We start from the raw sequence: 5,336 nt of genomic DNA, 5'->3' as shown, positions 1-5,336 counted from the left end.
CCTACTGGTCTATGATACTCACTGGGCTTCTCACGTAAGCCAAGCACATAAGTTCAGCTAAATTTTCTCTAAAAGATTCGTCCATATGCCATTTGCATCTGACTTCCAAACCAAATAGATTTATAAACATTGAGAGCAGCTTTAGTCAAGTATTGGAACCTGGTGGTTTATACCATGAATCTTTCTGAATAGTTTCTCCTGGTGTCTTCTCCATGTATTTAACATTATCAATCAACAGCAGTCTGACATCAAGAGTGTTCAAATCCATTCATTTGCATCAGGCTGGGCACCAAGTGGACAGAGGTTGCTGGAACTTCATCTTTATTGGTCACCTGGCTGATACCAACTTTGCTGAGGCTGGCAAGCTCCACACCAGGCTTGCAAAATCTCCACCTGCTGACGAAAGCGCTAATGGATCTGCTGAGCTTTCAAGCTGTCGGACAAACCTGCTCCTCCTTGTCTAAGTGCCAGCAGATTTAGAAATGCCTCTGAGAGTCATTCCCCAGACTTGAGCACCTTAAATTTTTTTTAACCCACCTTCTGTACACACACACATACACACACATCCACAATTTTTAAAGGGTAGTGGTTTTTTTTCTTATTAAAGGTAATATCTGTACTAGGCAAAACATTCGGAAAACAGAAAAGTGTAGAGGAAAACATAAAAATCACCATAATCTCTCTATCCAAAGATAAACATGAGCTCTGTTCATATTTTGGTAAATTTCTTCAAGGTCACGTTTATTACAAATGTGGGATTATGCAGCAGAGGTGCTTTGCTATTCTACTTTGTCAGTTAACATTCTTGTTAAATAAGTTGAAAGGGGGAATCATTTTTCTTTTCCTAGTCTGCTCATATCCGTGAAGGCAAATAGCTCTTCCACAGTGTCAATTCCCACTGGTGGGTCATGGCCTTCATTATATACTGGAAACAGCGTTTGGTAAGAGAATTATCTGGTGTTCCAGATGCCATGTGCTGAGACTGCTGTTGGATTCAGTAAAGAATGGCTCTGTCCGAGGTAGGGATTAGTTAAGGTAGGTAGAATTTGCTGATTCTCTCTCTCACAATATTCTTGGGGATAAGGTGTTGTGCCAAACTCCTATTAATCTCAATAGGGAAGGTACCAGGTTCAAGAGGCCAAAGAAGAGACCAAGAGCTGGCAAATGAGACACGGGGTTTTATTAGGGGGTTACATACAGGGGAGAGAGTCCGGCAGTGGCAGGCTGGACAACACAACCACGTAGCCCAGTGGCAGTGGGTTGGGCAGGAAAACTGCAGCTGCCTGCAAACAGCATGAAGTTTTTATAGCATTTCCACTTAACACCCTCCCTGTGACGACCTCCACCTGGCAACCTTCGTTTAACCCAAAACTCAGGTCCTCGATGTACAGCCTGTGTTCCATGGAACGTGCCAGGGGTTCAGATGTTTATCATAGAAAAGGAACGAACTTCCGGGTTAGCTACTTGGGTTCCCTAGATTGGAACACACATTTAGATGCATCTGCCATCCAGGGTCATTCTCAGAGTATGCTTAAATAATTGCTACCAGGTGTGTTTACCCTACATAAGACTATCCCAGGTTTAGGATAGCAGCCTCAACTACTTAAGAAGGCCACCTTTGTGTTCGTAAGATAATCTGCATATTGTCATAATATTTGCTTAACTAACTACATAATCCCCCCTCAGGACATTTTCATATTAAATGCTCATTATTTCTTAAATTTGCCCTTTTCTTCTCACCTGTCAATAGACATTGATTCTCATGAGGCAATTCTTTCAACAAGCACTTACTGAACACTGACGGTGCTAGACTTTTCAGAATGCTGATGGTCAGGCCCTTCCCTGAGAGATGATTGTAGACTAAGGATGCATGGTTTGGGGAGCCTGTGAGCAATGGTTCTCATACCTGCCACACATTAGCATCACCTGGAAAGCTTTTGCAAAGGCCGGGGCCCAGGATACACCCAGACCAGGTGATTGACTGTTTCTGAGGATGGGTCTTAGGCCTGTAGTTTTCAAAGCTCCCCAAGTGATTTTAATGTGCAGCACGGGTTGAGAACCAGTGCCAGAAAACAATGATTCTCATCAAATTGGCTGCATATGAGAATCATCCAGGGACATTTTTTAAATAAATTAAACTACCTGGGCCGCACCCCAGAACAAATGAGTCAGAATCTTTGGAAGAGGGATCTGGGCAACTGTATGTTTTCCACAACTCCTTCATATAATCCGGTACATGGCAAGCATTGAGAATCATTGCCACAGGCAATCGAGCGAATGAGAAAATCTGGAGTTGAACCTGTTTCTGGCTCTTTGGCTTTGCAAGCCACGCATAGCTGTAGGATGAAGAGTTACCTCTGAGTGGCCGTGTTGGGTAATGGTAACAGCAGGGCTGAGAACCTGAAGGTGTGGGTCAAGTCTTGGCTTTGCCATGTAACATTTGCTCTGCAATGTCGCACAAATCACAGAACTTCTCTGGGTTAGGAGTCCTGTCTACCTGCCTAAAAATCCAGTGCTCTTTCTACCATACCTGTTTTTAGACTTTTTTTCTACCTTAATTGATATTTTACTGTTTTTTTGTTTGTTTGTTTGTTTGTCTTAGTGATCAGTACATAGACCTAATGATTCATATACATATACAACTATATACATATAATGTATATAGTTGTTTTATTTTTTTTCCACACCTCCAGGTAGTATTTATCCCAGATTCCAAACTCTCCTGTGGCCTGAAAAATACTTAGTCTATTGGAAACATTCAGCAAGCTCTTTACGAAAATGACTGCAGTATCTTCAACACATTTTAATTGTATTCATAGTTTGTTCCAGTCATGTGCAAGTTTAATGTACAGCTCTATGTCACGTAATGGGACATCTTTAACAACAAAACCTCCCCGTGCCCAAGGTCATGGACAGGAGAAGAAGGGTGTAAATTTCTACTTTATGCATATTCTAGGGAACAATACTGTGGCTATCATTGACCCTTTTGAGCACTCTTGATTTTGGTCATTTATAATAGAACATGAGAAACAGTGACAGTGAATACAAATGAGTACTAAGCAAATTCCTAGGCTGCTACCAGAAAATAAAATGTAAAGTCCCTTGCCACATTCACAAAGGTGGCAATAACTATATATAAGAAAAAGACTATAAACTTATAGAAAAGATAAACTCTGGCTTCTAAACAAATTACAAAATAGATTTTGCCTTTAGCCTTGAGTGTGACACAGAAAAATGTAAACCTGTAGACCTAGTTGCCAAAAGATACTTACCCTCCTCAGCCCAGGTATGAATTTCAAGTTTGGCCTGAGCCAGTTTGATCTTCAAGTTTTCTCCAAGTTTGTCCATGAACTCAAACATATTCAAGTAGTCAGAACATTGCACACTGGGTAAACCTTTAATGCTAGCAGCCAAGTCCTCGGTCATGAAACCAGCCTCAGTTGTCTCAATACAGACTTCTTCCAAAGCATTTGCAAAGAAGCCAAGCTCTTTATCGTTATCAATCTTTGCTCTGAGGGCCAACCCTCTGGTACAGGCAAAAATAGAAGCAATAGGATTGATGGACGTCTCCTGGCCTTTCTGGGACATGCGGTAGTGACAGGTTACAGTCCAGTGGGCAGCCACTGCTTCTACTGTCTTACCTTGTGGACACACCAGCACACTGGTCATCATGCCAAGAGAGACATACCCTTGAACCACAAAGTCTGACTGCATGTCACCAGTATACTTTTTAGAGGCCCAGATGAAGCCTCCTTCTGATTTCATAGCTTGCACCACCATGTCATCGATGAGCCTATGCTCATACAAGATCTTTTGGGCTTCAAATTGGGACTTGTACTGCTTGTCATATATCTCCTAAAAGATGTCTTTAAAACGTTCATCATATTTCTTCAAAATAGTGTTTTAGTGCTCAGATACAAAGGCCAACCCTTAGAGCCATTTGGAAGGAACTGTGTGCAAAATCTTTAATTGACTTATCTTGGTTATACATCCCCATGGCAACACTATCATCCTCTTCCAAGTTATGTACCAGGTATGTCACCTTTTGGGTGCTGTCACTTAGTGTGTAGGTTAGCTCTACTTTTCCAGGCCCAGGAACAATAAAATAAGTTGCTCTGTATTGATCCCCATAAGCATGACGACCTACGATGGTGGGTTTTACCCATCCACTCATAAGCTGGCGGATATTTTTGCAGATAATGGCTTTTCTGAAGACTGTGCCACCCAGAATAATATTTTGGATGGTGCCATTTAGCGATTTCCACATTTGTTTCAACTTGAACTCCTCAACCCTTTTCTCATCAGGGATGACGGTGGCACACTTGACACCAATGTTATACTTTTTTATAGCTTCTGCAGCATCCGTGGTGACCTGGTGGTTGGTGGTATCACGATTCTCTATGCCTAAATCATAGCTATGTAGATCCAGTTCCACATAGGGAAAAATGAGTTTCTCTTGAATCAATTCCCAAATGATTTGTGTCATTTCATCTCCTTGAATCTCTACCACAGAACTGCCACTGATTTTTAAATATATTTTGACTTTAATAAACCTTGAAAGTGAATCAATTTTTTAAAATTATTATTATTTTTTTTTTGAGACGGAGTTTTGCTCTTGTTGCCCAGGCTGGAGTGCAATGGCATGATCTCGGCTCACTGCAAACCTCCACCTCCAGGGGTTCAAGTGATTCTCCTGCCTCAGCCTCCCAAGTAGCTGGGATTACAGGCATGCGCCACCACGCCTGGCTAATTTTGCGTTTTTAGTAGAGACGGGGTTTCTCCATGTTGGTCAGGCTGGTCTCAAACTCCTGACCTCAGGTGGTCTGCCCGCCTCAGCCTTCCAAAGTGCTGGGATTACAGGTGAGAGCCACCATGTCCCGCCAACGGTGAATCAATTTCTTATCACCCCAATTCCTTCCAGTCTTGCAGACTTAACTGAATGTAGTTTATCTCCTGCCGGGATGATATGCTGACGAGGACCTGGGGCGCCACAGCTGCTCACGTACTCAGACTCACACACGCAGGCTGGCAATCCCAAACGGGACTCCCGCTGCCTTGGTTTCTGTCACAGCCTCTGCAGAAACCCTGTATATAGTTCTTAACAGCGAGTACTGAAAATTTAAAAAGCTATGCAACTGTAATTCTTTTCCAAACAGTTATTCTATTGACTTTTTAGCTTACAATTTGGAGACAAATTTTTTTTTTTTAGAAAGAGGTTTTCAAATGCCATTATCTTAAAACATTGAAAATTTGTTTGGTCTAAAATTTGACTAATTCACGATTTAATATAGATACTACATGCTCAAACCTGTCCAATCTTTCACACCACATTGATA

The 5,336-nt window shown here is 41.8% G+C and overlaps 1 pseudogene; it reads right to left on the bottom strand.

Moving 5' to 3' along the window:
- Positions 1-830: 830 nt before the first annotated feature.
- LOC102129952 (isocitrate dehydrogenase [NADP] cytoplasmic pseudogene) lies at positions 831-4,523 on the bottom strand (annotated as a pseudogene).
- Positions 4,524-5,336: the final 813 nt, after the last annotated feature.

Source organism: Macaca fascicularis, chromosome 4, assembly GCF_037993035.2.
Source record: "Macaca fascicularis isolate 582-1 chromosome 4, T2T-MFA8v1.1".
In the NCBI taxonomy this organism is placed as follows: Eukaryota; Metazoa; Chordata; class Mammalia; order Primates; family Cercopithecidae; genus Macaca; species Macaca fascicularis.
This window is presented reverse-complemented; position numbering and strand designations above follow the sequence as displayed.